Source organism: Zeus faber, assembly GCF_960531495.2.
Source record: "Zeus faber genome assembly, chromosome: 13".
NCBI lineage: Eukaryota > Metazoa > Chordata > Actinopteri > Zeiformes > Zeidae > Zeus > Zeus faber.
The window spans coordinates 774287-786599 of NC_137198.1; the positions used below are offsets into that span (position 1 = coordinate 774287).

At 45.0% G+C, this 12313-nt stretch overlaps 1 protein-coding gene across 1 annotated transcript in view; it reads left to right on the top strand.

Annotated features, from left to right (window-relative positions):
• Positions 1 to 12313, top strand: part of gfra4a (GDNF family receptor alpha 4a) — a gene marked incomplete at both ends in the record, with an annotated part of 197551 nt that overhangs the window by 134864 nt on the left and 50374 nt on the right. The window lies entirely within an intron of this gene.

Sequence of the window (12313 nt, forward strand, 5' to 3'; positions counted from 1 at the left end):
AAAGGAAAGTTTTAAGCTCTTTAAGGAGGAGTGGTCCAGAAACTGTTTTATTTTTGGGGTTGGATTCTACAGGGCCAACGCAGAGAAATGGCGACTGCTTAATTTTCTAGTCGGGGAAGTGAAGATGGCCATCTACCTCACGAGGAGGAACAAACTGAGGGGAAAGGAGAGTGTTTTAGGAAGAGTGTTTGTAGCGTTGGTCAGGGCCAGAGTCTTGATTGATTTTAACTTTCACAGACTGATGAAGAGTCTGGACGTCTTCATCAAGCTGTGGTGTTTTAACGACGCCATCTGTTCCCTGGTGGAGGACGACCTGTGCTTCCAGTCTGTTTTTAACGTGTAGGACTCTGTTAGTGAACCAAGTGTGTTTGTTGTATTGTCTGTAACTGTGAACTAGAGAAAATGTTAAAATAAAGATGCTTTAAAAATAAAAAATAAAAATCTGTCTGTCTCTCTCTCTCTCTCTCTCTGTCTCTCTCTGTCTCTCTCTCTCGCACTCTCTCTGTCTCATGTTAAAATAAAGCTTTGCTTTAAAAAATCAAAAAAAATCTCCCTCTGTCTCTCTCTCTCTCTCTCTCTCTCTCTCTCTCTCTCTGTCTCTCTCTCTTTGTACTATTTTTACCTTATACCCTTTGGCTGTGTGTGTGGGAGTGTTTCAGAACTGCATTTTGCATTTATCAGTTAAATCTTTTCTGGACAGCATGCACCACGTCAGTAGGATGCACGGTTTGTCTGTAGCCAAAACCTTATTTTCCATCATTGGGAGTCAAACGTGAGTCAAGCGATCCGTGTCTCAGTACTTTGACCTTTCACTGCACTTTCTGTATGAAAGTATGTACAGTATATGTACGTGACGAATAAACCTCTTGAATCTCTTTGAATTGTTCAGCTTCCTCGCAGCAATACACTTCGACCGGGGTCACGATCGCCCCGTTGTCATCGGCCGAAGTTATTCTCTCAATACTGGATTGATTAAAAACATTGTGATGCCGCTCCCTCCGAGCAAAACATAAGGTCAGAAAAATACCGTTTGGCCGCTGATCTGCAGCCGTGAGGTCACGCGCAGCGATTCCCATTTTCTACCCTGACGCCCCGAGCCGCCGCTCATTACTCAGCATTGCCCAACAATAATGGTCGCCCAGTTGCTACGGGCAACCGGGTTTAGGGGACTGTCAACTGTCTGGTTTGGTCTGGTTGCCCTGTTGTCAACCTCTTTTTTGTTTGTAAAAACAAAAGTAAGGGCAGTATGTTCTTTCACAAAGGAAAATTACTTTTCCTTCCGCTTGGTTCCCTGTAAAACAGAGTGACGTGCCGGTGGTTTGCCCGTTGGTCGCCAATCACTAAAGCTAAGTGTGGGGCCAGAAAAACTCTTACACTGAGCAGCCTGAGTCTTAGGTAGGGGTGAGTAGAAACAGTAGAAAGTAGAAAGAAAGTAAAAGTAGAGTAGAAAGTGTTAGGGTTAGGGTTAGGGTTAGGGTTAGCATGGGGTTAGGGTTAGGGTTAGCATGGGGGTTCTGGCTGGATCTGGCTGGTTCTGACTTGATCTGGCTGGTTCTGACTGGATCTGGCTGGTTCTGACTGGATCTGGCTGGTTCTGGTTGGTTCTGGTTGGTTCTGGCTGGATCTGGCTGGATCTGGCTGGATCTGGCTGGTTCTGACTTGATCTGGCTGGATCTGGCTGGTTCTGACTGGATCTGGCTGGTTCTGACTGTAGCTTACTGGTTCTGGCTGGTTCTGACTGGATCTGGCTGGTTCTGACTCGGTCAGACTGGATCTGGCTGGACCTAGCTGGTTATGGCTGGATCTGGCTGGTTCTAACAGGATCTGGCTGGATTGGACTGGTTCCGACTCAATCTGTCCGGCTCTGGTTGGTTCCGACCTGATCTGGCTGGCTCTGGCTGGCTCTGGCTGGTTCTGGCTGCTTCTGGCAGTTTGCGCCGGGAGCTTCAATGCTAAAGGGCTGATTAGCGTAAAGAAGCAGAGCAAGCTAACACCAGGGAGACAAGAAGGCTCCACATGAGGTTCAAGGCTGAGCGCTGTGAGAACATGAAGGGTTATTATTGATTCCAGTGTGGAGATGCTGGAGGCTACAGCCCTGTTTACTTGGAACATCCTAATTATCGCTCATTTAACTCATGACCCTCGGTCGGCACGGTGCTTTCTGCTAAGGACTCCCAACATGGAGGCCTAACATGGCAGCACCATAAAAGGCATGTAGACTTAGGGGGGTTGTTTGTAAACAAGCCCTGTTTGGATCACTTGACCACAGTACGGCCAAAGGTTTGGTTGCTCGGACAGTGGCAATTTCATGGTAGTTCTCAAAGTCCTCAGTGACTTTGATCCCTTCTGGAAAAGCCCATAACGAGAGATATGTCACCGCCAGCAAGGGAACCCCTCAATGTCTTGTTTACTGCCCAAGTTAAGATGGACGATGTCCACCCGTCCCCACCCAACAAACAAGCCCTCGATCATACCAACGGGGGTCATGGGACCCCGTGAGTCTGTTCTCGCATGCTGTACTTCAAAGTACATAGTCACAAATAAGTACTTGAAATGGTTGGAGACAGAGTTCCTCTGGCTGGATTTGGCTGGTTCTGGTCGGGTCTGTTGCAGCGTCCACACAAGTGATGAAACAAACAACGTATATAAAAAATGAGGTGACGGCAGCTCATCATCGGTGTTTGTTGCTCAGTTCTATTGATGCTCATTTGGATTTTTTTTCTGATTGATAGACGACCCTCGATCACCAATCGTTAACCGTTATGATTATGATTTTATCATAATCATAATATTTTTGTATGCCAACGCAGCTCTACATGCCACCCGATCCTGGATCGTGTTTACTCTAAATAAATCAACTAACAATGTGTTTTATTGGTTAAAAACCTTGTCCACAAGGGGAGGGCAACATGTCACAGCAACGGTGTTACCGTTAACCTGGAACAAACAAGGTTCATTTTAACACCTATAATGTGGTTTTTGAACTCTAGAGAACCAAGAAGGAAGCGGAGCCGGGAGATCCATGGTGGATGGCACGGCGGCGGCCCCGCCCCGGGGCTCGCACCACCCTCCCTACGCTCCAACCGGTACACCCTCCCTCGCTCGTCAACTTGACTTTTGAGACGGGGATGGAATAGACGATGGCTGAGAAAGAAGAGCGGAGAGCACTTCTGAAAACTCTGCCTTGGCGCTGTCCACCGACCAGAGATCAGCTCTCACAGCCTCAGTTCTACCATTACCGCAGGTGTTGGAAGCTGCAAACTGGCCCTAAATCAGCGGATCAGCTGATCTCATTGATTGACCAGCGTTTGTCCCGCCTTCTTGTGTTGACGAACTTGACCAACAGCCAATCAGATCTGGGGCGGTCACTGCGGTGGCTAATAACCCCCTAAAATCGACATTGGACGGCGCACGGAAGAACTTGCACCTCGTTCCTTTGTGCGCCCGCATTATAAATTAATTAATTATAAATAAGGGGAATTATAAATATATTTGTATTTACATTGTAAAAACAGTGTGTTTTTAGTTGTTTAGGGCATTGTTCAGCCCCTCCCCCCACCTAATAGTCAAATACTTTCAGAATCCACTGACAAATTCTGAGTCAGGTACAGCCTAGAAATAATGAATAATAATGGGACACAAAATAAATCCCCCTTATGTTTAATGGACTGTTCCTCCCAGTGACTTCTCCTCAAGGCCTTGAACACAGCATGGAAGACATGATAACTAAACAATGAAATTGTTAACTTCCCTCGTCAGTTCCAGTAGTTCTGCAGAGGAAAAAGGCAAATGTTTCCGCCATGTTGTGCACAACGTCTGGATGCACTTCATCTGTGTGTCTCCTGGAGGGCAGGATTTTGTCGCCTTTTTAGAGTCATTCTCTCCAACTGTGACTCACGGTGTGCTAGATTCCGTGGCGTGAGGCAATCCAGTCATTGTCACATTGTGAGGAGACGTGAAAACAGGGGAAAAGGATCTGACAAGGCATCAATAAGCCTCAAGCCGATCATTTCCGGCGTTTTCATGTGACTGCCGGGCCCCACTGCGTGGCTCCATTGTACAGTGGACCGGTGTCAATGTCGAGTAGGAATTATGTTATTTATAACAAAATTGTTTTTCTGTTGTGAATGGAGGCACTCAGTGTTAAGAAAAGACTTTTTCTACCCGGGGATTGGATAAGCGTGTTTTTTCCTCAACCATATGGTATTAAAAGTAATTATACCAGCAAGATGGATGTAATTAGCGCAGCGTGGCGCTCCTGCGCCTTTTTCTCTGTGATTTTTCCTCATTATCTCGGCTATGGTTCGCCAGTTCCCTACAAAGACGCGTTTCCTTACAGATCGTCTGTTGATGCCACTTAGCACTCCTCTGGACCCACTGGCGACTCACACTCCCACCGGTTGAGCGGCGGTGTGGATCTGCGGCCACAACAAGACACTTTGAGGTCGTCGCTCATGCATGGGTGGATCACCGCGGCGGCACAGGCTTGAGTGAGGCTCCTACCTCGCTCCTTGCTTGAGATTTGTACTCTCGCTGCTGCGGTGATGCCGGCTGCGACTGGGGATTCCACTCCTCTCCTTCCCTCTCTCGCCTGTTATCCCTTAAAAGGGTACAAAAAGTACAGCGTGTAGCTGCTTCCCCCCCCGTAGCCGGTTACGGTGACAGCCAACCATGTTCAATGTCCACGGGCGTATGGGGCTCGTTCGCGGGGAAAGATGGAGTCGAAGAATATGGAAGACAACACCGTAGACGACCGGGGGTTGTTTTCCAAAGTGCTTCAGGGAGGCGAGGAGGCAACAGGGTGGAGGAGGTGGGGTGTTTTATGGAAGCTGCCAAAAAGTGTCAGAGTGAGGAGAATAAAACCAGGTGGAGTGATACGAGAGGGACGGAGCGATGAAGAGTCCAGCGTGAGGGATGAGCGGGATTCTGAGCGAGAACAGAAGAGAGATGAGGGGAAGTTCAGTGGAGGAAAGGAGGATGAGCAGAGCGACAGGCTGATGGTAAGACATGGTGAAGGGGAGAGGGATGGCTATAGAGACACAAAGACAGTCTGACAGAGAGGGAGAGAGAGGGTCTTATAGAGAGTCAGACAGACAGACAGTCTGATAGAGAGAAAGAGACTAAGGCAGAGACATTGTGATAGAGAGACAGATGGATGAAAAGACAACAAGACAGAGCGATAGAGAGACAGACAGAGGAACACAATGACAGTGTGACAGACAGGCAGAAAGACAGTGAGACAATGTTGTGGAGAGAGGGACAGACAGACAGACAGAGACAAGGGGATAGGACAGATAGGGACAGAGAGACAGACAGGCAGACAGTGGGACAGACAGACAGGGAACTGTCTTCTTCTTATTATTATTATTATTATTATTATTATTATTATTATTATATTATTATGATTAGAATTATCATCCCAGTAGTACACACACTACAAGACTGACGACAGTACCGCGCCTTTAAAGACTGTTCCATCCCAGTAGTACACACACATTATTATTATTATTATTATTATTATTATTATTATTATTATTATTATAAATAATAATAATAATAATAATAATAATAATAATAATAGTAATGTATGATTTTTACAAAGAGATTTTGATTCAGTTGTATATCAATCTGCCAAGAGCAGCTGCTTCAACCATGAGTCACATATCGTCCTACTGTACATACCACTATAATATGTTTACATATATGTACCACTATAATACTTTTCCATATCCATACCACTATAATACTTATACATATACATGCCGCTATAATACTTTTCCAGCTTGTATATCTTGAAATCCTTGGCCTGATTTGACTAAATTAAACATGCATAAAGACATGAATATTGAATGTACTTTCTGCTCATGTGAACGTCAACTCCGATTTCCAGTTTGTGTTTTGTAGTTTGTAGAAATAAGACATGAATGTTGAACAGTGTGGTTTTGAAATACCGAACGCCATTTAAAGCGCTGGCTGTGGCGTTTCCCCACAGACCTCCACAGGAAACCTCCTGCACGGGGTTTGTTGCCAAACTCCCTCGTCGAGTCAATATTTTAAAGGCGAGTTTTAAAGCTGTCGCCACCGCTGCTCGTCCTGCTGAACTTTCTCTTTTCTTGATCCTTTTTTATCTGCAGGAGGCTGCGTGGTCCAATGGAGAACTGGCTTTAGCACCGGGTGTCTGGGTTTTTGGGGGAATGGAACTCGCCACCTTTTCAAGTCCATTGTTTAAAATAGCAGTGATCCCTGAACTGTAAGTGGTGGAAAAGCAGCCAAAGTACAAGTACTTAGTGACTTCACTTCAGTACATTTTTCAAGCATCTGTACTGATTTAAAGTGTTTCACACCGAATGCCACTGACAACCACAACAAAGCAGACGTCCATTCTCTCGCTGTGGTAAAGGTAAAAGCTCTCCCGTTTCCTCCGACATATTTTTAGACGTGAAACTCAGACGCAGTTCATCCCACGACCACCGGGGGCCGTATACACATACGACTGTTAGATGCGTATACGGATTCTGTGTGAGGCGTTATATATATGTATACATTTTTAGGGACTTTTACTCCACTACATTTCAAAGCAAATATCTATACTTTCTATCACAGTCAGGATTTATACCAATATTTAATATTTGTATATATTTGTCAATAACGCTGAACTCACCTGTCGTACTTTATTGTGCATTGTACTCATGAGCATCATCTGCAGAAAACAAGGTTCTGTAAAACTTTATGGAGTAATATAATAACAATCATATCAGGGCACTGGATATGACAAGTACTTCTACTACACTTTGAAAACATTTAAAGGTAAGTACCTATATAACTTCAATGAAGTACAAACGTCAATGTGGTACTTTCACGTTGCACTCATGTTGTGTTTTTATACTTGTACTTCAGTTAAAGCTCTGAGGTTCCTCACACAGGAAGTGAAGGAAGCTTGTCGATGTGGCTCAGCTCCTCCAAACCAGCGCGTTGGCTCCACTTTCTTTTCAGAATAAAAACAGGGTCAGAGCGAAGCGCTATCGCCTTCTTTGTTTTGCTTCCTCTTCCTGGAAGTTCGGCTTTTGTTCCATAAAGTGTTTTGAGGATCCAACGAACAGGAAGAGGCAAAATAACCTTTTTTTAATCTTTGGTGTGACGTTTACCCCAAAGGTTTCAGGTTTTCAGGGTTGATTCCCAGACAAACACTGAATCATGAGGAAAGCTGTCTTCTTCAGCTCCGTCAAGAGGCAGTTGTTTTGTTTGAGACTGGACTGACTCTCATGTTGTTGTTTAATAATATCTGAAGATTATTACCATGTTTAATCTTAAATCTTGAATCTTGAATCTTGCCTCCAAAAGTGTGAGCGACAATCCCAAGATGTGGTATCCCCTGCGATCCCCACTAAGTCTTGTAGTGTGTGTACTACTGGGATGGAACAGTCTTTAAAGGCGTGGTACTGTCTTCAGTCTGGTAGTGTGTGTACTACTGGGATGGAACAGTCTTTAAAGGCGTGGTACTGTCTTCAGTCTTGTAGTGTGTGTACTACTGGGATGGAACAGTCTTTAAAGGCCTGGTACTGTCTTCAGTCTTGTAGTTTGTGTACTACTGGGATGGAACAGTCTTTGGAGGCGTGGTACTGTCTTCAGTCTTGTAGTATGTGTACTACTGGGATGGAACAGTCTTTAAAGGCCTGGTACTGTCTTCGGTCTTGTAGTGTGTGTACTACTGGGATGGAACAGTCTTTGAAGGTGTGGTACTGTCTTCAGTCTTGTCGTGTGTACTACTGGGATGGAACATCCCAGTAGTACACACAGTCTTTGAAGGTGTGGTACTCTCTTCAATCTCGTAGTATTTGTACTACTGGTATGGAACAGTCTTTGAAGGTGTGGTACTGTCTTCGGTCTTGTCGTGTGTACTACTGGGATGGAACAGTCTTTGAAGGTGTGGTACTCTCTTCAATCTTGTAGTGTGTGTACTACTGGGATGGAACAGTCTTTGAAGGTGTGGTACTGTCTTCGGTCTTGTCGTGTGTACTACTGGGATGGAACAGTCTTTGAAGGTGTGGTACTCTCTTCAATTTTGTAGTATGTGTACTACTGGGATGGAACAGTGTTTCAAGGTGTGGTACTGACTTCAGTCTGGTAGTGTGTGTACTACTGGGATGGAACAGTCTTTAAAGGCGTGGTACTGTCTTCAGTCTTGTAGTGTATGTACTACTGGGATGGAACAGTCTTTAAAGGCGTGGTACTGTCTTCAGTCTTGTAGTGTGTGTACTACTGGGATGGAACAGTCTTTAAAGGCGTGGTACTGCCTTCAGTCTTGTAGTGTGTGTACTAGTGGGATGGAACAGTCTTTAAAGGCGTGGTATTGTCTTCAGACTTGTAGTGTGTACCTGCTGTTGGGGAACACTGTAAAATGCAGTCATATAGTAGGTTGTAAGACTGGTAATGTCATGTCTCTCCAACCGCCCGACTGCTTTCCCCAAATGAAGCTTGTACCAAGTGCAGGACGCCCACAAGCGAGGGGTTGGATCCTGCCCTACGAAGTGTTGAAGGGATGCGACAAATTTGCCACAGAATTAATTCCAAGGGTGGCACTAATCTGAGCCACTGAAAGGGAAGGCTTGATGGGGGCAGGAGTCTATTCTCCTGAAGGTTATTGATGAACTGCCAGAGGCTCCATGGAGCTTGTGGTTGAATCGACCGATTGACACAGTGAATCTAGATGCTAACGGCTAAAGCTACTTATGACCTGAGGGTCGCTGGAGCTTCAGTCTAATCCTTTCATTTACATTCTCTCCTACGACTGGAGACAATGGAGTTGAACGGCACCGTTCACAAGGTCATTCAAGTCATTTCATTTGACCAGAGCTGACATCCCTGGACAATCAGCCTTTTATGTGGGAAGGAGGTTCCAAGGGTTAGTCTATGAGGTGTTGGATGGAACACACTACGAGTACCAGAATTCCATGTTTGTCGTGATATCAGCTCTAAACAGGGTGACGTTCCAGTCTCTTAAAGTGGTAATCGATGAGATTATTTTGTTAGAAAATATAACATATTTGATATTTATCCCATATTTGTATTTATCTGGTACAATGTATTTGTGTTCTGCACGTGCTCCTATGCTGTTTCCATTGTTGGTGGCGGGGTCCGCCACCCGTGAAAGGCAGTTGTGGTGTATTTGCTGAAGCTACATACAGCGTTGCACTGGTCTGCAAATGTTGCGTGTTTGAATAAGGTAAATAGTAAAAAAAAAAAAGTAAATTGGTAAAAAGTCATTGAAAGTATTTCATTTTAATGTGTTACTGTCCTGTGAACTAATATGCCATTCATGTCAGAATGAATGACTTTACTCAGACTTATTATTATAAGAACCCAGGCGTTGGTGTGACTGAGTGAATGTGACTGGATTATGACCAAGTGAAGAGTGAACTTCACATCATCACCTTTTATCATTTCCACAATCAGCCGCTCCGTCCGCTCAGTCCGCTCAGTTCACTGGCTTCTACATTTACAAACACCATTATGCAGGAAACACAAAAGCAGCGGCTGTCACCTGACCTTCACTCGAGACGCGACGGTTTAGAGACGACCAGACCTAAATAAGGTGGAATTAGCCTTCTCACCTTGCTGCCTAAGAGCGAGGAAAGGTGGACTCTGCGTCTGAGTTTTCCATGGGATCCGCTTGTCGACGACTCACTCGGTAAAAGGAGTCGTTTGGTTTGGTTCGGATCGGTTCGGTTTGGTTCAGTTCGGGGTGGTTTGGTTTGGTTCGGGTGGTGTAACGCACCGTCAGCGGTAGAGGACTTCCTGAACCATGGACAAGAGGCAGGTGAACGTTGGAGCCATTCGCTTCGTTGTCGAGCTGTGAATGGACAGAACTGACTGGATGGAATTCCCTCAAATAAATGTACTAAGGCAGAAGAATAAAAACTGTCGATCTCTTAGCCTCATTCATTTATTTTGGCAGATCATTTTAAGACAAGAATAATAAACGAAACTCACTTAGGTCACAATGATTTTGGTGGGATCCAAAGGTGTAAATGGGTCCGTCACGTTCAATATGAACGACACCAAATGTTTCCAAACTTCATCCTCTGTGGTTCACTGCTTGAATCCAAACTGAAGGAGCTTGTGAGGCTCGTAGCTGAGCTGCTGAGGCTCTTATCTCCACAAACTCAGATTCCAGACCGAAATGCCTGAAATGAAAGGAATGCCTGTGTGTCCGGCTGCTCTTCAAGCTGCCGACGACCGACCGACCGACAACTGACCGACCTTCACTCACTTGCTTCCACTCTGTGAGCTTCAGTGTTTTGGTTAAAAAACATCTGACCGACTGACCGACGACCGACCGACTGACCGACAACCGACCGACTGACTGACGGACCGACGGACCGACCGACTGATCGACGACCGACGACCGACCGACCTTCACTCACTTGCTGCCACTCTGTGAGCTTCAGTGTTTTGGTTAAAAAACATCTTCCTGTCTTCTCATCCAACACCCACTCTCACACACACACACACACACACACTCATACACAGACACACTTTATTGGCGGCTCTCTTTTTTTTCGTTTTTCGTTTTTCGTTTTTTTTCATGTTTTTGCTTTTTTGAGCTGTTTCCTGCTGCATTAAACCACTTCCACAGTCACGTACACTTTGTGACAAATAAACAAAACAGATTTTCTAACGGTGCTTAGATGAGCTGCCACGCCCACTCGGAGGGAAATGAAACCCTCTCTTCAACTCAATGACTCAGTGTCACTTCATTTTGAGGTGGAGCTCCTCCACCTCCTTAATGTGTCCTTATCCATCACCTTGTTCACTTTCTTTCTCCACCCATCATTGGCGCTAGCGTGAAGCGTTTCGTTTTGTTTGTGAGAATCAGCTCAGGTTGTCACCGGTTGCTACAGCGATGCCAAACAACTCCTGAACCGCACCTTTAAACCTGACTCACAACCGGTGGTAATGATGTAAAAGTACTTTGTCACTATATACTTTTTACTCCACTATATTTCTACAAATTGCGATTCATATTTAAATATCTGTGGCAGTTCCACCTGCCACACCCCACTCGGGTGGTGTTTTCAGGGTCCTCCGACACAGAGACACAGGCAAAGATGTTTCAAACACAACAGTTTATGGTAGAGAGTGGGCAAGGTGGAACAAGCCGGGAGCAGATGTACACATGGGTGTGTGAGGTGTGACGGAGGCTCTCCCTTTGTGTGAGGGGATGGGTGATTTACCTGTTGCTCGTTGATTGCTCTAATGAGCAAGAGGTGTACAGCCACACGGATCTTGAGCCCAATTACCGAGACCCAAGACAGGTGTGGCTGCTTCAACCACACCACTCCCACCCCACAATATCAACACCGGGGACTGTGTTCAAATAACTGCAGATTTTACATTGCTCCTCAATGATGATGATTAGCTTCATGACACCACCGGTTCTGTTTTTCTATTGATTGTAATTAGGATATGCATTAAAAAAGCCACAGTAGACCTTGAAGTATTATAGACTCTGTGAGTACTTTCACCTTTAATCCTTTGGGGACTTTAAGGACATTTGAGAGCAAGTACTGAGATACTACTTAATGAAGCAGAAATGTTAACGTGGTACTTCCACATTTACTCAGGGTCATGTAGTGTCACTTTATTGAGACAGACGGACGGACGGACAGACGGACGGACAGACAGACAGACAGACAGACAGACAGACAGACAGACAGACAGACAGACAGACAGACAGACAGACAGACAGACAGACAGATACTTTATTCATCCCAAGGTGAAATGTCAATGTCCCAGCTGCTCAACATCAACACCATATGACAAAAAGAAAAAAAAGGCAATACATTTGGAAAATATACAGTAACGCTGACATTGAATAATACCCCCCCAAAAAAATAATAATAAAAATCGGCCAATATACATCAAAACTAATGATAAATGACAGATATAACCTAAAATCACAGAATAACAACCAAAATTTTAAAAAGAAGAGAGCTCAGGAAGGAAGTAGAGCGGGTCATCTAGCAATCCAAAGGTTACTGGTTCAATCCCCAACTCCTTCTGCTAGTGTGCTGCCATGTCCTTGAGCAAGACTCATTGCTTCTGGTGACTGCATCCATCACAGCTATAATAATAGATGTAAGGTGCTTTGGCCAAAGGCCTCTGATCAGTGATAATGTGAAAAAATAAAGCAAACACTCCCAGTAAAAGAGGTAGTTGTACTACAGCACTTGCTCCTCACATCATTATTCTCTCTCTGATCCAAAGGCTGTATTTTCATTTGGGTTCTGGGATGGAATCGCGGCCGCCATTA